General features: G+C 42.9%; 1 long non-coding RNA gene across 1 annotated transcript; it reads right to left on the reverse strand.

The window, feature by feature from the left end:
* Positions 1-2,504: 2,504 nt before the first annotated feature.
* On the reverse strand, positions 2,505-21,173 carry LOC130682569 (uncharacterized). The gene is made up of 3 exons (XR_008995792.1): positions 19,870-21,173; positions 3,990-4,173; positions 2,505-3,853 (listed from the first exon to the last, which is right to left on the reverse strand). It is a non-coding gene; the product is annotated as an uncharacterized LOC130682569 (long non-coding RNA).
* Between the last annotated feature and the right edge of the window lie 3,408 nt (positions 21,174-24,581).

Raw genomic sequence — 24,581 nt, forward strand, 5'->3', positions numbered from 1 at the left:
ATGAAATGGGTTGGCAAGAAGTGGGAACTATTTCCAGGTGGGGATCTGGGGAGGTAAGGTGGAATTGCGTGAAGTGACCCATGATGTCACCAGTGACTAGAGTTGTGTCAGGAAGATCCTCCCAGAAGCAGACACCAAGAAAGAGTTAGAAGTGCAAGAGATTTATTGGGACACCCAGGAAAGGGAAGGGACAGAAGCAGAAGGAGGCAGGGGAAGCCTGAGACCACAGTGCAGACCTGACACCTGTGAAGAAGGGAGGACAGGGTGGGGCAGAAGAGCCTCAGATCCCCCATCTCTGAGAATGCCCTGCTGGCCCAACAGCACATTAGCGTGCCCATAGAGAAGCCCCCCACTGGCAGAGGTGACCAGGCCTGGTCACTGTCCAGGAATTCCCTGGGGAGAGAGTGGTCAGCACTTGAACACAGTCGTGGGGCCTGAAGGTGCTGCAACTGGAGGCTGTCCATGGCTAGATGACCCCACCAGTTCTCTCTTGATGGGACATCAGAGCCAGGACCCCCATAACTGCCATCGGATGTCAGGAAAGCCTTGGCAGGATTTGAAACATCAGTGGGACTCTCTCTGAGCCCTGGAGACCTGCCACCTTCTTCCTGGGTCCCCTTGCACCACCTCACCCCCCAGGCAGGCTCCCTCAAAAGAGCACCAGGCGGCTGTTAGCAGACTTGCAATGACAAAGGCCATAAGTCTATTGGGAGACAGAGGTTTGAGGAGAAACCAGCTACCCAACATATTTAGTATCTGAAACAGTAATAAAGATGTTTCTATTTAAACTAAGGCATCTTAAACTGAGGTGCCTGGATAAGCTTCAAGGGACCCACAAATCCCCTGCAAGATCCCGCAAGCCACACCTAACGCATTGCACACGTGTGTGTGTGTGTGTGTGTGTGTGTGTGTGTGTGTGTGTGTGTAGTAAGGGTGGAAAATTCGATTCTTCTCGAAATAAATCTTTCACCCTCTGTGCTCCAAAGCAGAGAAAATCAATTGTTTGTAGGAGAAGGGTGGGGAGCCCTGAGGCCATCAGAGCACAGTGAGAGGTAGATGTGCCCCTGGAGAAGCAAGGCCCTGCTGCAGACGGGAAACAGCTTTGGAACAAAGTCATAGTTCGCCTCAGGCCTCAGATGAGTTAAAGCTGTAGAACATCATTAGAGATGTCTGTGGCAGTAAAAACACCAAATTTATGATTAAGAGGTGTGCTCAGTATACTCCATGAAAGGTGAATATTTGTTAGCTGAGGAAGGGCAAACAAATAATAGCAGCTGCGGAGTCCAGACACCCTGTGGGAACGCATTCGCTCAGCCCTGTGTAGGCCCCAGTGGTCTACAGACCATGGCAGATGCTCAGCCTCCGCAGCTGGCCTTGGAAGAACGCCCCACAAGCCCCAACCCTTTTCGCGGTGTTCCTGAGCAAGTGAGCCTCCTCAGCCCTGGAACCCGAGGGGGAGTTCAGTCAAGGCCCCAAGCAGAGCCAGGCCCAGGTGGGGACACACCATGAATGTTCCTCTCCTTCCTCTGCCTGCAGAAGCTGCTCTCCTGAGCCCCACAGGCAGTGTTCAGAGACGCCCTCATTTCCCTCTACACAGTTCAGGAACAGGGAGGGAGGGGAATTAGGCCATAGGAGGACGCACCTCACCAGCACAAACTCAACATAAAGTGCTCGCGGCCTTTGCTGCTGACAGCAAGGAGGAGCGGTGCTAATTAGACACAAGTGAGAAAGGATCTGAGCCGGGAGCCGGTGTGCACCACCAGCCTTGGAGATGTTCCCGCAGATTTAAACCCAGGGCCCTGCATTGTGTGCTCATGTGACCTTACCTCTTTCCCCTTTATATCCAGTGTCTTTATGTTCCCCTCTTCAGCCCAACATTGCTCCTATCCCTGCCCACCATCTCCTCCCAACACGCTCCCTGCTGAAATCTCTCCATTTTAATCCCACACTCTGGATGTCTTCTGGGTGCACTCATTAATAAAGAAAGGATTTCATATGATAGGGAGAACCCACCCATCCTTCCCAACCCACCTTCACCCATCTCCCCAAGTTCCCCCACCTGCCCACCCCATGCCCACCCAATCCCTTTCCCTTCATCCCCTAAGCCCACCTCCCACTCACCCCCTTTCCCAAACTGAGATGTCTCTCAGAGCAGAGCTCCAGAGTTAGTCCCAACACGTAAAAGCAGCAGCTGAAGTAACAGATCCAGCCTGTAGCCTGGGCAGGGAGAACAGCAAACTCCAGAGGAATGCCAGGTTCCCCTGCTGTATGTCCTGACCATCTAACACCAATATATGGATTTGAAGAGCAAAGTGGAGGGACAGAGTGTGGGGAGCAGGTCAAAGCAGTGCATGCTCACTGCCCACAATGCTCTTTCCAGGTTTGGTTGCTCCTCTGCCCTTTGCTGACTCACTGATCCAGGCCCATGGCCCTCTTGTTCCATAACCCCTGGAGGAGTACCTCTTTTGGCAGAAGCATCCTGTGGGGCAATGACTATTCCTCAAAGATGGCAGCCACCAGGGCTGCTCCAGGGCTGCTCAGAAAGAGACGCTATTGAGGATGATTATGAACGTGGTTGTTTGACCTCAGAAATTTGGGGACAACCCAAACAGTCTGGCAAAAAGGAAAGCAGACTTTTTCAGCTTATTTTATAACTATAAAGACTTGGTAGCTGACAGTTGAACTTCATCCACTAAACAATTTCCTGGCACCCATGATGTAGCAGGTGTTCTTCTGGGGGTTTGGAAATATGTATTTCAATAGCACTTGGTCCCTGCCCTCAAAAAGCTCATAGCCCAGAGGGATAGACAGATGTTACCATAGCTCAGTAGGAGGAATGTCAAAGCAGACTTGCTAGAAAGCGTTCCTGATGTCACACTCCACCAAATGTCATTAAAAGACCACGAAGTCTTAATTAAGCCCAGTGTTTTTCTCAATGACAATGCACACACAACTGCTCACTGAAAATGTTTGCCCATCACATTGACTTCTATAACCTCCCAAGTTTTCTCATGTCTGATGGGCAGACACACTTGGTTTTTAGGGTCATGAAGTTCCAAATTCCTTACTCCATGCATCCTCCTTTCTACTGTTAATTTTAAAGCTTCCCAAATCACAAGCTAGTCCCTCAGCAGCCTATGTAGAATGTGAAACCACCAGCCCTCTCCCCACCTCACCATGTTCCACGTTAGGGCCATGGGACTGCTCTCTGCTGCCCTCTGGGGGACTCTCTATAAAAATGCACAGGTTAAGGAATCGAATGCATGAGGTGCCCACACACCAAAACTACATGCACTCTGCAGCAGGTAGGTACCTACTTTGAAGTGGCCCAGGACTCAATGCCATTAGCATGATTTCATGAGCATGATTTTCCCATGCTCAGGCGTTATATGGATATGAAGAAAGGAAGACACACATTAGAATATGCAGAGCCTGGAAACAGGGACTTGTCCTTAAGGACATACAATCACTTTTGCTTCTGTTCTCAGCAGGACATCCGATCTGATCCTGGGAGCCAATCACAGGGCTCCACAATGGACTCCCATGCCTTTCTGCCTCCTCCCTCCATGATCTGAAGATTCCACATTCCTAACCATGGTGTGCATTCTGCTGACTCCTAGATGCCCCTGTGTTGATCCTAACATTTCAGTGGGAGTTGTCAGAACAGCAGGGTGAAGAGCAGTGGAGAGCTAAGCCCACCACCCAGCGATATGCAGAGCGGGGGCCAAGGGCTCCCAGCAGCTCAGCCAGAGATGCCATGCAGGCCGTCCCTTTACGAAAAAATGAGGTTCTGAGCTTCTTTTGTTGCCACTGATGCTGAGTTGCAGCTCTGCGGGGTCATAATGGGCAACACCTGTAGGAGGAAGCATTTATTTTATACCAGATATGTTAACAACAGCAGGGCCACCCTTGACTCCCATCTAGACAGGCCTTGGATTTGGAACTGGGTGCCATGTCTCAGAAGCACCAAGCCTCACCAAGCTTCTTACCTTTACCAAATGGTTTTCATGGATCTTTCTGCAGATCTCCAGGGCAGAGTTCAGTTCCCATGTCCCCCAAAGGACTGGGCATAAATCCCCAAAAGGATAATTAGAGTAGGTGGAAGAGGGTGGCCTTATCCTGGGTTTGTCTTCTGGGAGGCCTCTTCCTGCACTGGCCTCAGGGTCCTACGGTCTAAATAAGACATAAGTCGGTCAGCTAATATTTCAAAAAGAAGTGATGACACTGAGGTTATACACCAGCATCAACCCATTCTCCAGCTATCATCCAGGCAACGTGAGTGAAGAGCCCTCGCCCTTTTGTAAGAACAGAAGAATCACCTCCTTCCCTCTCCCCACTTCAACTGTTGTAATAAAAATAATGATACAAAATGTTGTATAAAGACAATGATAATAAAGATAGCAAGTATTACGCTCTGGATCTCTTGTGCCAAGCACTTAATGTGCATTATCATATTTAATCTCCACATGCCATGAAATCAATACTACTGCTGTCCTTAATTTAATATGAGAACAGTGGGGCACAGAGAGTAACTTGTCTGAGATCCCACTGCCAGAACTGAATCTCAGAGCTGCCCAATTCCAAAGCCCAAAGTCTTAAGCAAGCCCCTCTGCTGTCTCCTTTACTCATTCTAGTCCTAGGCCTCCATCCTTCTCCTCAAGGCACCACAGCCCGGGCTGGAATGGCCACCCCAAACACATTGCTGAGAGGCTGATCCAAGAGGCGATGTTTCCAGGGGCAGCAAACTTCCAGAACCCCATTAAATTATCAGAAAAACATTTCAAAGTATAAATTGCCCTCATATTCTCTGTAATCAACCTTCAATGAGGCAGTGTAGGTAGCCAGGTTCTAACTATGATTTGAAGAGTGTTTATCAAGGATTTCTAGCTATAATTAATCTTTTAGCACATTTAGCTTTGGATGCATATAATTTCCGGATACACATCTCTCTGGAGGATCAAGACTTCTTTTATAAAGATAAATGTACTGGGAAGAATACTATCTTATGTTTATAACTAACAATGTAGCTATCTGTATCCTGCCCATAAGGCCAGACTCACCAAGGTACTAGAAGCTCGGGTGGGAACCACTGGACTTCCCATGAAAACAGTGCCCAAGAGGAGGGGATCCTGAGGCCAGGTTGACCAGAACATTACCCACAGGACTGCTGAGTCACAGAAGAAAGGTGGGTTCAGTACCCAAGAAAAGGAACTGGGAAATTGAAAATTAGAGGGACCAGGTCAGTGGTTTCAAACCCTAATGAGCACAAACATCACTTAGGGTGTACATCAAAACCTAGACTCCTAGCCTTTTTCCCAGAGGTCATGACTTGGCAGATCTGCATGTTAATAAGCCTATATGTGACTGTGATGCAGAGGGCCCCAGGACCCACTAGACTAGGTGAAACCCAACCACAAAACACATGGGAAAGTGGACGAGGAGGGGCTCTGACAGAAAAGGATGAACTGAGAAGGCTCCTGACACACGGGCTTGCCTCACTTAGGCCCTGTAGGCTCTCAAAGCACTGGGCTTAAGAAGTGGGTTGGGAGCAAGGCCCCAGGGTCAGCCCCAAAAGAGTGGGGAGAGGGCCAGTGGGAGAGGCAGAAGAGGGGTTACCACTCAACCCACCTCTCAAGTTTGCCCTGGCCCAGCCCCACTCCCAGAGTTTCCTGCTAACATTCCAATACCATCCGTCCGACATAAAGCAACTCAGTGTCCCCCACCCATGCCCTAACCCTGTTTCAGTCTTCCTTCATGCAAGTTTGTAAAATCAAAATTAAAGTACCAAATTTTCACTTCCCAGATTTCTAGACATATGCCATGACTGCCAACTCCTGGGAGGCCACAGTGTTGAACTGTGTCCAACTCAGGATGGAATTGTTTGTTTTCCCTGAATTCTAAAACAATTCCCACAGCATTTTACGGGAAAGTACGTTATGTCTATACAATCCTAACACTAGATCCAATTTTATGACTCTTTCAATTATTTACAACTTTCCCCTTATGTTCAATGAGGTCCATATCCAAGGAAAGAAAGGAGCCTGTGTACCAGCACAGCACTGTTGATGTGCACGGTAAGAAGAGAAGCAAAGAAGGTTGAAATATAACTAAGACCAGAGCAGGAGAAGTTGGATTATTTTTTTATAAGTAAACAGACTATAAACCACAGCTATCTCCTATTCTTGTCCCTCTTCAGATGACAGGCATTGTGATGGACCAGTAGACACTGTGACAGCAGAGGAACACTGGCTGAGGGCTGGAGTATGGGATCTCTGCATGCCTGTGCTTGGCTACATACTCAGAACAGGGTTAATTATGAGATTACCCAAAACTCACTGTTTCAGCCTTCCTGACTCCCTAGAAATGTTCACTCACAGATGATGAGTAGTGTCCAAAGAAGCAATGTTGATGCTTTGGTGCTCTAGAAATACTCTCCAGTGGTCCTTGGGACAAGAAATGTGGAGCTTCCTGCAGGTCTGACAGAACCTAGTTCTTCATTCACTCCATCTTTGATCTGTAAGATGCGAGCCCCCGTGCTGGGCACTGGGGATACAACGAGAGTCAAAAAGGCATGGTTCCCACTTGCAAGCAGCTTACAGGCTAATGGAGAGACATGCCAATCAACTAATCCCATAAAGGAGGATATAATTAAAACCTAAGATAAGGACTATTAAGGGAAGAAAGGCTGTTTTGTGAAACCTGTTACAAAGGCACTGGATCTAGTGTTGGAGGTCAGGGAAGTCTTCTCCAAGAAAGGGAGGTCCTGGGGAGGAAGGGGAATTGACCAAAGAGGAGAGGAAGGCCCTTCCAAGCACAAGGAATGGCACAGAGAGGGGCCTGTGACCAGGGGGAATGTTGCATACTCAAGCTACTGAGAATACAGGCCAATAGGCCCAGCTGGAAAAGGGAGGAAACACAGTGGAAGACAAGTCTAGAAAAGAGGGAGAGACAGAGGGCCTTGGAGAACCTAGAGGCCCTGAGAAGTATTATGGTCTTTAATTTCAGAGCAAAGAAAAGTCACCAACAGATTTAGGAGGTCATCGGATCAGTCTGCTTTCAGAAAACTTTCTCCAGCTGCTGGAAGACCAACAAGGGGGCAGTGGCTCTGGCTCAAGCAAAAGAAGATAGGGATGTGGATTTGGGCACAAGTAGGTGAATCTGAGAAGCCTATAGGAACTCGTGAGAAATATTTATTTGGGTATGGACTGCACTGGAAAAGGGAGGTTTTGGGGGTGAATTTGATGTTTCTTACTAGTATAACTAGGTGAATGATGATGTTATTTACTGAAACAAGGAACAAGGAACTCTGGGTTACCAAGCTTGCGGAAGGGGAGAGGCAGAAATATGAGTTTCATCTTAAATATGTCAAATGTGACATAACATCGAGACACCAAAGGATATATCAAGTAAGCAGTTGGATATGCAGATTTGGAGCTCAGGGAGCAGTCTGAGCTGAGGACATCAATTTGGAAGCAAGTATAGATGATGGCATTGATGCCATGGGCATGAGTAGTTTGCCAGGTGTGACAAAGTATTGGGTAATCAATTGCAACATTTAATGACTGGGTAGAAGAAGAGAGAGATTGTGCCTAGAGAGATAGGAAAAAATTTTTTAATTTTTGAATATGGTATCTTGGAAGCCAACAAAAAAGAATGTTTCAAGGAGAGGATTCTGTAATGTCAAATGTTACAAACACATAGAGAGGCAATGTGGAAAACACCTTGTAGGTTTAGTTATGGAAAGATCGGGGTGGCCTTACCAAGAGTAATTTGAGTGGAGTCCAGCAGATCACAGTGAGCTGAGGATGGAATGTGTGATGAAGAAACAGAGACCTAAATCTACAGAACTCCTTCCAAAGGCTAGTTTGGAATGAGAAGAAGGTGGTGCTAGAGGGAAGGTGGGGCCAAGGAAGGCATGAAAAATTCGTATTTATGTTTAATAGAAGAGGCTTGGACATACTTCAATGCCTACAAGAATGAGCCTTTTGAGAAGGAGTAGTTGAATATGTAGGACAGAGAAGAGAGAATTGATGGCTAACAATTGCTGGGAAAGCAGGAGGGTGGTATGCAGATCACAGCTGGAAGATGGGAGATAAAGGGTGAGGCAAGTTAGGAGATTTGAAAGCAGGATATCAGAGAAATTCCTTTGGCTCATGGTTTCAGTTTTCTTTGAGAAGCAGAAAGCAGGACCATCTGCTGGTAATGGGGCAGGCAGTTGTGGAATAGGGCCATAAGCCTAATGGATGGGGGCATATAATCATTGTGGGTTGCCCAGAAACTGATTCAGTCAGTCTGGAATGGTACCTCCAAATCTACATTTTAAACAAATAACACAGCTGATTCTGATATACGTGTTTAGGAGACCAGGTTTTGAGAAATACTGGCCAATTTTTGGGACATGTACCTTTACATGTCCCTGTGTGAAATTCACCATCAAGAGTGGAAGAAATAAATGTTCCCAAGAAGATTGTACTGGCATACATGACCATCTGTGTAATTCTCTGTCCCCATGTGGCCCTATTCCCCAGAAGGCCGTTTGACCATGGCAACTCTGGAGCTATTCTTGATCTTATGTGAAACTGAATAAACCTTAATTCAGTTCTGAGGCAACTCAACATTACTTGAACTAGCCTTATTCTGACCTTAGACCTTGATCCTAATGACCCGGATTGTACTTTGTCTCTAGAATTATGCCTCTTCTCCCTGACCCTTCATTCCTAGAATTACCAGAAGTTACAACACTAATCATTATCTAATTTATCCAAGAGAATTTCAACATATGACCCTCATTAAAGGAAACAATAAATGAGTATGTACACAGTTAACCTAAAAAATAATTTAATACTTGACTGTGATTTCAAGATGGATCAGAAGAAACTTCCAGTTTAATTTTGGAAGAAAAATAATGGTACATGTTTTGAAAAATACTGTACTGATGCCAGTATCATGACACATAAATCATTTCTGTTCATGAATTGGAGGCCTGAGGACAGATAGGGGAACTCTACAAAGGATCTTACTTGGTTTTGGTCATTTCTTAATGATCTTCCCTCCACTCTTTGCTTGGTTAACATGCACTTGTTCTTCAAATCTCTGATCAAATGCCACTTACTCAGAAATGTTCCTCTCCACCCCCAAAATTAATAGATCCCCAAAACAGTTCCCAATATGATATCACTCATTTCACTCTGTTCTTTTCCTTCATGGCATTAACACAACTCGCAAGTATACATTACGTATGTTTTTCTTAAGTTTGTAATCCTTATTAGACTATAAATCCTATGAAGAACCCATGTTAGTTTTGTCATACAACATACACCCATTTCCTAGCACAATATTGGTTGGCAACAAAGGGCTGATTTTAGATTAATCAGATTAGCTCAATAAATATCTACTGAATAAATAAATGTGTGAGTAAATAATTGAGCTAGATTGATATTATAGCCCTATAGGGGCTATAATATTATAGCAATCTTTCACATCTACTCATTCCTTACACTAAATATGGAATTAAGAGACTCACACCTGAAATGTGTCTCTAGAGTAAAGCCAGCAGAAGGGTTTAACATCACTAGCAAGGAATGGCTTCATGATTAGGAGGAAATCATTGGTTACCCTTTTAGAAGATGGGCTAAACCCATTTTGAATTTTCAAGGAACAGGAGACCATATTGCTTAATATCAGTTGGTCCAAACAGTGATGTGTTAGTAAATATTTAATAACTGTCTAGAAAAAAAATTTTTATAGCATATACTGATTTCCCTGGTGTAAATACTGCCACCATGCCAAACTACCAATAATTTAACAACCAGTTCACTAAATTTATCAAAAATTGGCAACTGGCTTTCACACACTGGTATGGGCCAGCTCAAACCACTGTCACAGACATATTCCTGAAGTATGGAAAATGTTGTAAGTCACTCTCTTCTTTGCTATGGATGATAATGCAAAACTGGTGACAGAACTAAAGACTTTATCCAGGAGTTAGAGTAGGTCAAACTTCTTCCTGAGAAAAAAAAAATCTGGCTTTCATCTGGGGAAAGGTTCCCAACTTTAATAAAAGTGTATCAGCTATCTCCAGTCATTTGGAACATCACAGAATCCATCTACACATTAGGAAGGCAACCCTACCCCATCCCTGCTGGTTTCCAGAGAAACATGCAGTGATAGCCCTCCAACCTCTGGGCAGTCCAGCTGACAGAGCGACATTAAGGCAAGAGAAGCTAAGGCAGTGGCTCTCAAGCCTTTGTGGCTGTCACTTAATTAAAGAAAGTTATTCCAATGGGCAAAGAACTATGAGAATAACACCCTGGAACAAGCTCATCTTGAGGGGATCATACAGACATTAACATGAGCAATACTGTTGATACAAATAAAAATCATAACCCACTGTAGGGTTAAGCAAACAACCCTCCAAAAAATTAATCAGTACATTAAAAATCAAGGATAGTTGCCATTGGAAAGCCCAATAAAATCAGGGTACTGTTAATGATGAACCAGTTACAAGCCAGCCCCTCTCTGGTCTTGGCAGCATTACCAGGCACTATAGAGCAGCCAGATTCTTAGTAGAATGCTGAATTAGGGGCCTCAGGAAATCCTAGTATAGTGTTACTAGGAGTTTTTTGAGTACCAAGTTTTAGTTACCCTCACCAATTCACATTGTAGTTACCAGTAAGCAACTTACTAAAAGTCTACGGAGTTGTACCCTGTTTGCCTATAAGAACTTGGATTTTTGGATTAGTTCCTGCTCACCTGATAGATCCTCATAGCTTACGGATGACTAAGAACCATATCTGAGAATTACTGGCCTAAGAGGTGTGTGATCCAGTCGTTTCTCTAGGTCCTCTTTGCTCTGTCCTTCGCTCCAATGAGGACACTACACAGCCACACAGCTGGACCATGTTGGCTATGGACTCTGTTGGAACCTTCGCTATGTTAATGTGATGCTCTTGGCTAGAGCTGATTCAAGAAACAACTAAATGAAATCTACTTCTGCATTTGCTATAAAATTCACTGTGAATATTATCAATGTTTATTATTATATAGTTTGTATATAATTTGTATCTAATCACGACAATAATAGTTACCATTTGAATTTACTATGTGCCACTATGCCACTACGTGCCACTATGGCTTAGCTTGTTTTGCTTCATGTAATCTTTGCATACCCCTGAGAAAGAAGGTGCTAGTATTAATCCACTTACCCACAATGTCACACCATACTCCTTAATCCCTGCTTGAGAACTGTGTGTGTGTGGGGGGGTGGGGGGGGGGGGGGTGGGGGGGGGGGGTGGGTGTGTGTGTGTGTGTGCAGTGGGGAGGGGGGTTTACTGCCAGGAAAATTTTGATTCTATTGGGAAACTAGTATACTTGCTCCTTCCTGGTCATGAGTAGTGTGAGGTTTATTGCTTACCTTTTATCCTTGGATTCCAGGAAATGTGAAGAAGAATTGGGGTCTCACACAGAGGCTAGTGCCATGTTTTGACAAGTATACTACAGTCCAGTTATTTGCCTCGGTTCTGACTTTCTGGTTCCATTGTAGTTGCTCTGTTGCTTATGCCCTTGCTGTAACTGCCTCAGAACTTTTTGGAAAGAGGGACAGCTGAAATAAGTTTAATTCAACAAACAAAAAATACATACTTCTAGTTTATCCAGAAACACTATGAGAAATCAGTGAAGAGATTTGAGAACAACTGCCTCACAACTTGGGATAAGTTTGAAACAATTCTAGAAGGCAAATATCTTTTTTCTTCTTTTCTTGGATCTTCCAGGATATGGTGGCTGTTCATATAGTTCAAGGAAAATAGAGTTACTGGATCCCAGCCAGGGAGACCCCTGAGACCTATGAAAAAACTTTTGACCAGAACATCAGAGGTCTCTAAAGAGAATGGAAACATCCTCCTAGAAGCAGGTGTCTTCACACATAAGCATCTATTATGTGCCTCTTATTGTAATATGAATACATTATTAAAAATTTTTTTATTTATAAAGTAACGACTTTAAGCATACATGAGTTGCTAGGGGTCTGCATAACTACTGCACTCTGTTGCCTCTGGCAAATGAGAGCAGCTGGCCATAAGAGACAACATATGAGAAAAATCTTTTCCAACAATGATGTATTCAGAATAAACAAGGCATACCACAATCCTTTCTTTTTATCTGAGAAGGATTTGGTATTGAAGGTTATCTCAAGCAATAGGTCTAGAAATGTTTCATTTCACAGCTATGGCGACCACAGAAAGATGTCCTTCTCCTCCTTAAGACTCAAAATTCCTTAGGAGGGATGGCTTAACGTTTAATAATAAATGGCAGTTACTATCCAAATTTCACCAGAAAAAAGAAAGTAAACAGGGAGTAACAGAGAGAAAGACATGGAAAGCTGCTGCTCTGCTTTCTGTGATTACTGGTAGATTTGCTGAGATTTGCTTAGGTTCATGCTGGAGTTCAGCACAGACCTTCTAGAATTCTGGATGATGTCAACTCTGTGATCACTTTAATGGCTCTAACTATTCTCAGTAATGGTGCCTTCTATCTCAATTTTGATTGCTCAGAATCTCAAGCTTTCCTGGTGTTCCAAAGAAGTTTCAATTCTTCCCTTGAGCATTCACCCTTCAATTGATCAGTCTGATTTATCATTAGTTTATGACATTTTTTAAAAACACGATTTGTTCCATTTACTCCCTCTTAAACCTCTGTGCTCAGAATGCTTTGATTAGGGTCTGGGAATGTGCATCTGGTTTAAAGAATTTCTTATCTAAGGAGATACTCTAGCTTTTCTTTTCTCCTCTACCTCAGAGCAAAAGACACACCGACAGCCTTTGAATGAAGAGCTATAATAAATGTTTGCATCCAGGAAGAGTAAGCAAGGCTCTGTTTATGGAGCCTTGTCTCACTTCTCTTGCCTCCTCAACTGTTATGTGCTTATGAATATGTATACTGTGCCTATGAATATGCAATGTGCAGAATCTCTGGGAAGGAGCTGAGATCTGTGTCACTAAGCAGCTCGCAAGTGACATTGGTGTGGAGCTGACCCACAGCACATGAAGTAACCAGGAGCTGCAGCGTCTACAGCAGCTCGCCATGTGTGATTATAAAGGTCTAGTAACCGCACTAAAACATTAAGAAGTAGAAATAATTTTTGACTTGTTTGTTTCGCTTTGCTTAATGTTTACAAATTCTTTCTTTTTTACTGAAGAATAATTGGCGTACAATATTGTATCAGTTTCAAGTGTACAACATAGCGATTGGATATTTATATTATTATGAAATGATCAGCACAGTTAAGTCTAGTCACCATCTAAAAGTTGTTACAATATTATTGACTAGATTAGACTATGCTGTACATTATATCCCCATGTCTTATTTATTTTATAACTGAGAGAAAATAATTTAAGAATGTATTTCATTTAACCCAACATATCCAAATATTATCATTTCAACAGGTAATCAATACAAAAGGTATTGCAATATTTTACATTCTTGTCTTCACACTAAGTCTTCAAAACCAGGTGTGTCTTTTTACATTTGCAGCACATCTCAAATTACACTAGGCACATCACAAGCACTCAGTGGCCCCATGCAACTAGTGGCTGCTGTGTTGAACAGCACAGGTCCAGAGAGTCTCACCATTTTCTCAGAACTTCTGTCCAGTAACTCTTGCATGTTATCATAGTCCATTGGTGTCGGGCTGGGGACTACCTTAGATAACTGTTTCTAGGATAAAGGTATCATCTGGGCTGTGAATGGCAGTTCTAATTTGGAAGATAATTCATTCAAAAGCAACAGCACCTCTCAGGGTGGTAAAAGCCTCTTGTATTTAGGGCACAGATAACTCTTCACAGCGTCTCCTTTGCCTTGGCATTTCCTGGCTGCAAGTTAGAAAAGGCCCACAGGTGAAAGATGGGGGTATTAAGCCATGTGTGAGCACACAACCTAAAAATCCTCACTTAGGAGATACAATTTTATCCTAGCAGAACTGGGGAACAACTGAAAAATTTTAAACAGAGAAACATAGTACATCAGGTTTTCATTTTAGCAACAATGTAAGACAAAATGGAAGGCAAAGAAAGGAGTTAGGAAAGTTTTTCAAGAATCCAAGCAAAGACAATACAGTCTGAGTTAGGATACTAGTTCTGTGGCTGGAAAGAAAAGTGAAAAGGATTTTATTGATATGCCCTGGTGGTAGGCTGTAGGTCTAGAAAGACTGTAGGGAAAGAAGGTGACAGAAGAATCCAGAATGATGCCCAGGTATATCCAGCAGGACCCCCAGGAGGAAACAGCACCCTCAAATCAGGAGAACTTGAGGAGGGCTAATAAAGGCATCATTTGCAAAAGTGTAAGTGGGGTGCAGTTTCCCAGTGGCAGAGCTGATTACCACCCCTAGACCTGAACGCACAAGAGAAGGGAACAGTTCCTGGGCCCAGAAGGAGAGAGTTGTGCGACAAGAGCTGCCAAGAGAGGAGCAGCAACCTCTGTTGGAACAACACAACCAGAGGCAAACCCTGCTAGGTTGCAAGGTACAAGTCAAAACTCGCAAACTGCTGTTCCATTTGTTCCCAAAACGCTGTCCTATATACCAACAGTTAAGAAGAGTTTTCTCTCACTTCTTATAAACAGTATAGATTATCAATCTTTTAAAAAAAATTGATGCTTATTGTGATGGTGAATTTTATGTTAAGATGGTTAGGCCACAGTACTCAAATACTTGGTCAAACACAAGTCTAGATGTCATTATGAAGGTATTTTTTTAAGATGAAATTGACACTTAAATCAGTAGAGTGGGTAAAGTAGATCTCCATAATGTGGACAGGTGTCATCTGCTGCGTTAATCCTTCCCTGACCTCCAGCCTGTCACATGCCCTGCAGATTTCAGACTTGCCAGTCTCCACATGACCATGTGAACCAATCCCTTAATATAAATTATACACACACACATACACCCTATTGGTTCTGTTTCTCTGAAAAGCCTGACAAGTAGCCCTATTTAGTGAGAAATTACATCTCACCTTAGTTTTGGTTTGCAATTTTCTGATTATTAGTGAAGTTCAATGTTGTCAATAAGGTATATTTTGTTTTTACCACTTTTGTTTTTCTGTGATCTTCTATTAGTAACCTTTGCACTTTTCTAGTGGGCATTTTACTTTGTCTTGTAAAAGCTTTTTACATATGTGTATATTGCTTTGTATATTTCTTTGGTAAGGTACTAATATTTCCCACAGTCCGCCCTCTGTCACTGACCTAGCAAACTTTATTGCCTCTGGGCTTAGAAGTACCCCAGAATCTATGAGGAAGAAAGGCTCTCACCTGTCTACGCATCCATGCCCGAGCCAGTTCAAGGCACAGTTTTCTCTAGGTTGGGTTCTCCATCATTTGATTATATGTACTTCTATCTTTTAGGAACCTGCAAAATTTCCAATTCACAGTGCTTTCCTGGATGCATTCTTTTTCTTGTACTTTTTCTGCCACTTCAACAGGATTTGAGGAGGGCAGAGAGGCAAATGTGGGTGCTCAGATGACCATACTGAACCAAAAACTGAGGGAATCACTTACTAAGGAAATCAGGGTGAGAGTTTTCAAAGTGAGATTCTAAATGTATTGCTTTTGAAAATAACTGATTTTCTCAATACCAGTCATTAAACTTTTTTCATCTCTTTCTTACTGATTTGTGATGCTCATTTACCACATTTTAAGCTAGTTTGTGTTCTAGAGTATGGATATCTATTCATGTCTTAAACCAGTACCATGAAATTTGAATTGTCATATCTTTATATCATTTATGTATTATACTCATATCCAGTAAGGTAAGTCCTGCCAATATATATTTTTTTTCCAAATATTTCTTTCTCATACTTGGTCATTTATTTTTATAGCTGTATTTTCTTCTCATTGAAAAAATAATATACATTTTTATTTTTAAAAAATACTATGTTAAAATAGGAAATTTTTTAGGTAACTTCTTATAATTACTGTGTGTTAAATGTACCTTTATGACAATTTTATTGTGAATAATTTCTTCACTCTTCTAAGGACTCCTTGTGTCACAAACCTAAACCATAGTTAAGAAAAACCATCATCATTCCTAGTTCTACTTCAATCTAGATGACCTTAAAGTCAATTTCTTCACCTCTGAACAGAGAGGGAAACAAAAACTGCTACACCTTGGGAGTAGTTGTGACAACTGATTAAACAAAGGGAGAGAAAGCCTTTTGATTAAGAAGTGCTTGCTAATAAAGGCAAGTAGTTCTCACAAGAATCTGCTCAGCTTAATTATCATGGCAATCTGTTCTCCAAAGTACAGTGCAAATGCAATACAAATAAAAGGGATTTGACCCTATTGTTCATTGCCAATTTCCCAGGAGTAGAAAATGATAAAATCTAAGTCCTAGTCAGCTCTTTTACACTGATGAATTTACTCTCCAAAGTGATATTTTGGAAGTTAAAATGCATTCCCTTTGGTATCATGCCTTTTAATAAATGTAGTTCTCTTTCAATCATTAGTTGAGTTGTATAAATTTCTTACTCCAGCCACAGAATAGTCACCAAGAGTACTGGCCTTTATTTTCTGCATGGAACTCTGAGTGGAAAATATCAAAATGGTTTTCCTCTGCAGAAAATATTTTAGCTGGGACATTGTCACCTGTCTGCTGTTTCTGATCAAAGGCTTCCTCAACTACAGCCCTTACACATCACTATGAATTCTATGGTTTTCTTCTTCACTCTGGTGATAGACAACTGTATCCCCCTATAATTCTTTTCCTGATTTCACCTTAAATTAACAGGCCACAGGAACATGGTACCAGTCTCAGTGTCTGTGCCAATCAGATCTGCCCCCATGTCTTGCTTTCTGGTCCCGGCAATCGCTGTGGCTGTGGAGCCAGGTCACTGCCGTGACCTCCACTGTCCCAGATCAGGAAGCTCCAAACTCAGGACTGACCCTGCAGACCACCAACTGCAGGGAGAGGCATGGTGACACCGGCTGGAAGTATGGTGGAGTTACACCCCATGGGGCGAGTGATAAATGTGAGAAAGACTCAGGGTTGGAACTAGGAGATAATTTCCTTTCCTGTTTTCCCCCAGGAGGTCCTGAAAATATCCTACTAAACTCAGCAATTAGCTTGTTATGACTTTGACAAGCTAAGTAATACACCTCCTTGTATTTTCTCTTAAATTTTGTTTAAAAAAAGCATAGAATTTACCATCTTTGTTATTTTTAAGTGTACAGTACAGTAATATTAAGTATATGTACATTGTTGTACAACAGATCTCTATAATTTTTCATTTGCAAAACTGAAACTCTATATACCCTTTGAGCAACTTGCCTTTTCCCCTTCCCCCAACCCCTGGTCACCACCACTCTATTTTCTGTCTTTCAGAGTATACTTTAGACACCTCATGTAGATGGAGTCATACAGTGTTTGTTTTTTGTGACAGACATTTCATTTAGCATAATGTCCCCAAGATTCCTTCATGTTGTAGCATGAGACACGATTTCCTTCTATTTTAAGGCTGAATAATTTTCCACCATACATATACACCATAGTTTCCTCACTCGCCTGTCCATGGACATTAGGTTGCTTCTACCTCTCGGATATTGTGACTAACACTGCAGTGAATATGGATGCTCAAGTATCTGATATCCTGTTTTCAGTTCTGTAGGGTATGTGCCCACACCTCTGTGTATTTAAGCTGCCTCCTTCCCTGCCTCACTCTCCCTTTGCCGCCACTCCCAGTTCCCTGGGTTTGCCCAATGTTGTGCTGATGAACATTCACCAACTGGCTCTCCTAGTGTGGTCCCAATATAAATGTTGCTGATATTTTCATTTAAATCAATGAGTAAGATGAGAATGAAACTATAAAGACATACCTAAACAGTGGCATGAGCAACTCCTTTGCTGTACTGGGTAGCATCTTTTGAATACCAGAAGGACATTTCAAAGTTATGTGGTATTCACAATATAATGGCTGCAGACATGACATGCTTTTAAGTTTAATTTGCATTAGTAACCTTTTCTCCTTCACTTTCTTAACTCAAGACATTCAACAAGACAAATCAAGCCCTGATCTGGATCATTCGCCTATTTCTGTCATGTAAATACTCCCACCATGGCCGATTTCAAGGGGCCAGTATAATGTCACTGGAAGTGGAGTTGGAAAGAGGTGACAATAACACAATGTTATTTTGTATTTTTACCATATAGATAACAATAAACCTAAAGAATCTCAGCAACATAGGTACTATGAAAATACAGTCAAATAATTAGGAAGTAATAAGTCTGGCGTATTTATTACTTTTGTTTTTATATAATTTACTTAACTGGAAATTTACATAATTCCATTTTTTAATGATGGTAATGTTTGACAACAACCCCTAAAAATTCAACAACAGCTCTTATGAGACAGTAGAAGCTAGCTCCAACACCACCGGCCTGCACTCCCGAACAAACCACTGGGCCATAAACTTCTTCCTTGGGCTCTGCTTTTTAGGAAATGTAGACTTCGAGAGACACCCTCAAAACAACTGTGAAATATTTTACTGTTTTTTATTAGTTTTGCCTTTTCTTACCCATATATCTTCCTTGTAGAAAGGAAGAGAGAGAGAGAAGGAAGGGAGGAAGGAAGGGAAGGAGATCAGGGAGGGAGGGAGGGAGGATGGGGAAGGGAGGGGAAAAGAAAGGAAGAAATGGATAAAGGTGGCATTCAATTATAATCAAAGACCTTGGAGTCCTCCTTAGATACTTGATTCTTTCTAAGGTCCCTCGAGCCTTTATACCAATCTGGGGCAAAGAAGGAATAAAGGGAAAAGCCCTCATATTGATAAGGTTCTAATTCCCTGTCATCCAGCAGTATGGGGACTCAGAGTGAGGTTTACTTTGGTTTAAATTTCAGTGACTGTAACTTTGTTCACAGGACACAGCTTCCTCCTAGGCTACCCTGTTTCCATCACATAACAAATGGGAGGAGCACTGTCAGAAAAGTATAAAAGATGGATACCAAATATACAATTTCCATGTGCCCTCCCATTGGGAAGCCTTGGTCCTTGGAATGCCATGTCATGATCAAATCCTCTCCACTGGGGGTCTTACTGACTCCTGTGACATGTACCCCATCCATGAGCAAACAGTACAAGACTCCCCACTCTTTACCTTTTATCACAAAATATCACTAGGATGCCTAAGGGAATGCCCCAGCACCTACCCTCAGAAAATGAGGTGAGAAACAAACTCCATAAATGTCAAATATTTGATAGGGGAAAGATAAAAGAACTGAATTCTATTCAATAATGTTCTAAGTTACAGGCCATATTTCCTCCATAAATAAGGAAATGTAAGGGGTTAAGAGCTACTAAAGTACTGTCCAGGGAGAAGTAGAGGAATCTTGGCCCAGGGAAACTTAACTCCCTGCCCCTTACTTTGAATGGTTGCTGGTCACCCCAATCACATCTATGTATCCCCTTTCTAAGTCATCCCCAAACAAATCCTTTGCCCACTTTTCTACTGGGGATAATTACCTTTTGCTTCTTAAGAAATTGAGAAAACTGAAGGCAGTATAGCACAGAGAAGACAAGTAGTGACTCTATAGCATCTTACTACGCTGATGGACAGTGACTGTAATGGGGTATGTTGTAGGGACTTGATAATGCGGGGAATCTAGTAACCACCATGTTGCTCATGTGATTTTATATTAATGATACCAAAAGAAAAAAAAATAAATTGAGAAAACTAACTTGTTTTCTAGCACATATGTTGTAAATGCTTCCTAATTGATAATTTGCCTTTCAATTTATTCACAAACAGGCATGTTGTACCTTTTTCGAAGATCCACTTTTTTTGTCCATCACTTCCTTCAACCATACCCCTTCCTGTTCCTTACCTGCATTCTGACAGTGGTGGGAATTTCCTCTCTCTGTTGGCTGTCATCATTTCTCTGTCTCTCAGTAGCCACAGAAACCCTGGAGTAACAGATTTCCAAATGTCAGCCCCAGCATGGGATGATGTGCAAGGCCTCCAGAGAGCCCTAAAGAGCCGTCACCACTTGGTACCCTGATGAGAGAAGTCTGACTCCACTTGATCTCTTCCTTCTTGCCTCCTCTCTCACCACAAACTAGTGGTACACCTGTGGCATTTTACAACTGGAACACCTGTTACAAGTACTATCTTGGGTACAATGCTAGCTACATGGTGCAAGACCAGATAACACCCATGAGGTTGACTTCACCAATGGAAAGTCCACAAATGTTTGCTATGATTGATTCAAAATAGGTCCACGATTCTTTGGTACTCCTTTGATAAGGCACAACCTAATTCTGCTTCCTTCGAACGTGGAATGGGTCTAGTGACTCACCTCTAACTAACAGAATAAACAGAAATGATATGTGGCTTCTGAGACCAGGTCACAAAAGACATTGTAGTTTCCATCTCGATTGATCTCTTAGGTTGTTCTTTCTGGGGGAGGCAGATACCCTATTGTAAGGATACTCAAGCAACCTATACAAAGTCACCTACTCTCTGGATTCCTCCATTTCTATCATCACATCCTCAGCAAACTACTCATGTACTGCTTCTTCCCTCTTTTCTTGGACCCCGTAACAGCAACCCCATTAGCTCCTGGTTCAGGCATTTCAAGATACCCATCACATCACCATTTCCAAGCCATCTCAAAGAAACATGTGTTTGAGAATCCACAGGTGGACTTCATAGCCGCATCCTGTCTGCCCAAATATTTAAGTGATGCCCAGCAAGATATTACCCATTCTGGGAGGAGGCCCTGGGGAATACTCAGCGATGTGCAGCAATCCAGGAGTCCACTGGGTACTACAAATCAGTCATCCTTCAAACGCTGCCAGGACAGTGCCACAAAAAAAGGAAGCCAAGGAGAGAACGAGCCCTCATCATCTCAAGTAGTCAGTGAATAGAAAGGGCTCTCTAATTCCTGACACTCCTTGTGATCCTGCTGAATGGTTATCTGCCTCCTCCTACTTTCTGTTCATCCTCAATCAGCTTCTCTCAGCTTCAGTTTCCTCACATGTAAAAATGTAAAAAGAGATACCTCTTAGGAAACAAAAGAAAATTATATCAGACACTGTATGTAAAATAATATCTATCTAGCCCAGTAGCTGAAACAAAATAGCCCCTCGGTGATTCCAGTTCTTTCCCAGCTTCTTAACCATTCTTAGAGTATTTGCATTTTACATATTTATTTTATATATTGTAAAGAACACACAGTAACATTACACTGGGTAGAATATAAAAAGAAAAGATCACCAATAATTCCACCACCTCACCACAGTGATTTCCCATTTTATGTATTCGCTTCCATTCTTTCATTAACTGATTTTTTATTTTTAGGGCACTGCAATCAAAAGGGGGCATAAAATTTCCTATCATTTTGTGCCTAAGTTGCTATCATCTCCATAATTAGTTTCTATGAGTGCATAATATTTCATCAAGGGAATATAGCATGATTTAATTAATCATCCTATCATTCAATAGTTAAGTTGGTTCCAATGTTTCCCCATTATAACAAGAATGGGTACAATAAATAATAAACATTTTTGTGTCTATTACTTTTTTCCTTATTTGGGGTTATTTCCTTCTGACTTACTTCTGGAAGTGGAATTTCCATGTCAAAAAATGTAAATATTTTTACATCTCCTGCTGTCTTTTGCCAGATTGCCTCTCAAAGCATTTCTGGCCGTCTCCACAGCCACCAGTAGGGCCTAAACTGGAGTAGTGGCATTTGTTAAAAGACATTCCTTATTCTCCAGTTTTAAGTGGTTAGCTATATAAACAACTCAGATCAGGAGTGGCCAACTCCCTCAGGCTACTTGCTTGAGTAGAAGACAGCTTCATTTTCTTGTAACATTTTCTCTAAAATCCCTACTTTCCAGAAATATCCCATCTCCTTGCCTCTTTCTATTATTAGACTCTCCTTTCCTATGCCAATCCTGAATTCTGATCATCTCCAGGCACAGACTCTCCTGTTCATCATGTAAACATAACAGCTTTGGACATTAGTTCAATTCTGTGGCTGCTCTGGTTACTTATAATACAGGCTCAGTTTGCTGGGCTTACATCCAGAGAGAGACATCAGAGAGAGCAGGTGAACAGGCCTCCTCACACAGTAACATTTGTGGGTTCCCCAGAATCCAGGAGCAGGGCTTTAACTCTGCAAGACCCAAAGTTCACTTTCGCCTGATCTCTTGCCCACAAAAAAGGACATAAAAAACATGGACTCGCTCAAAGCAAATCCAGGCAAAGTGGTGACTCTAGTTAATGAGAGGATGCAGATAATGAAAAAACTTGCCTTCAAACACAACTTGAGGGAAAACAGTTGAAACTAGTCATTCAGTCTGAAGGGATAGAGAGAAAATAGGAGTTAACCAGTTGGTAACTTGGTAAGATGGAGACACCAGGAAGCTAAAGATTGAGGAGTAAAATGTGAGTAAGTGGGGAGGAAGGATAAAAGTGAGGAGTTTGCAGGATGGGTGAGTATAGTTGGGGACTGGTGTTGACCTGGGGCTGAGGGCACTAGGGCATGGTAGAGTTGGAATGTCTGTGCAAGGTACATCCAGGCTGAAGCCACAGAAGGCATCTGTAACGGCAGCAGGTCCCCTCTGGTGCTCAGGTGCGTGGGGGTTCCCCCTGGCTTTCAGCCTGCAAGTCGTCAGATGCAGATATTCTGACTGGGCCAGGTGCCCCAGTCTGAAAGCAGAGGCCAAAAGCACCAGCTGTAGCTATGTGGACTGGGGTGGGTGGGGACAGGATGTGAAACTGGGGAAGTGTGACCTCCTCAGGCAGCCACCACACCCACAAGATAGCACTGTGGCCACAAACCTGTGTGCCTATGTGAAGAGGAGGGGTGCATCACTGTGACATTTTAGTAAGCTGTAATTCCAGGAGAGTTCTGGAACAGTAATGAATATACTGTTCCCTTGGGTGGCCTAGACCTGGCCTTAATTTGAGGGCAGAAGTCAAAGCAGGTAATTTCCTAAGAGTGTCAAAGAAAGAGCACGACGTGCAGTGGCCTAAAAGGCGACACTTTTCCTGGGACCCAGGCTAACAAAGGTAATCATGGGTATGAATCTTGCTGGCCAGCGCTTTGAGCCACCACCCTTGCCTTAGACATGCCTTCCAGGCCTGCTGCCCTTGCTGAAGTCCCCTGGGAGGCCCAGAAACTCTTTGGGAGGTCTGCGGTGTCAGGCGTCCTCATTTCTGTAGCTGTAGGGGCAGGTTCAGGGTTGAGGGGTTTCCCAGAGCCAAGCTGCCTTACTCTCTCTGTCCAGGTCTGCCTGTCAGTTCAGTCTGCCTGATACTCAGCAGATGGCACACAGTACCCAACTGGCAGACACTCTAATGGGAACTGGGAAGAGAAAACTGACCAACTGGGAAGATGTGCTTAGCACTTAATTAGGATAATATGCTTTGAAGGACACAAGCCACCCATAATGGACCCATTCCCCCTCTTTGTGGTGAAAGTCAAAACAACAGAGACTTTTCTCAGGTACTCCCAGTACTCAGGGGCTTTCTTCTGGAATACAGGGGCTTAGCATGGCTGTTTGTAAGGTAGATCCCCTTTTTTTTAAGGAATTCTGAAGTTGCGGTAAGGGCATGTTTGTCACCTGAAGTATTTGTTTGTTATACATTCCCACCAGGTCCCAGACACTGGCTAGTATATTGGTTCAGGTGCACTTGGTTGCAGGTAACAAAATCCCTGGCTGTGGGTGCCTTAAGTAATGAAGACATTAAACTATCTCATAGAACCAGGAGTCTGTACATAGGCAATGCCAGGATCGGTGCAACAGATCAACCATGCCGGCAGGAACAGAGGGTCTTCCCACCTCCCTCCTCTGGTCCCACCAGCGAGTCGGCTCTGTCTCCCCTCAGGGTTTCCAGATGGCCTCTGCAGGTCCAGGGATCACCACCTTATATGATGCTGTGGTCTGAGTGTTGAGGTTCTTCCAAAATTCATTATGAAGCTGAATCCCCAATGGAATGATACTGGAAGGTGGGGTCTTTGGAAAGTAATTACATCATGAGAATGGAGCCCTCATAAATATGATTAATGCCCCTATAAGATGGGACATAAGAGAGATTGTCTCTCTCTGCCATGTGCTGACAAGGCAAGAAGACAGCCATCTGCAAACCGGGGAAGAAGGCCGTCACCAGGAACAGAATTGACTGACACCTTGATCTTGAACTTCCCATCCTTCAGAACTGTGAAAAATGAATTTCTGTGGTTTAAGCCACTCACTGTATGGTATATTGGTTATGGCAGCCCAAGCAGACTGTGATATATAACAACATCCTAAGAAGGATGGAAAAGATCAGAGGCAAAAGAGCATTTGCCTCACATGGACTGCTGTTTTCACCAAGAGGAGAGATCTTTCCAGAAGACGAGAATTAGGTCACATGGCCATCTGTAGATCAATCTTTGGCAAAGGAGAATAGGATTACTTTATTGGCTTAGACAGCCATGGTTCATGTCCCCTGGAGATGGGCACAATATCCTCAGAAGAAAACTGGAATGCAATCACTAAGGAAGAAGTAGAGCAGCTGGGGTGGGAGGCGACCCACATTGTTTGC

This window comes from Manis pentadactyla, chromosome 2, assembly GCF_030020395.1.
Source record: "Manis pentadactyla isolate mManPen7 chromosome 2, mManPen7.hap1, whole genome shotgun sequence".
In the NCBI taxonomy this organism is placed as follows: Eukaryota; Metazoa; Chordata; class Mammalia; order Pholidota; family Manidae; genus Manis; species Manis pentadactyla.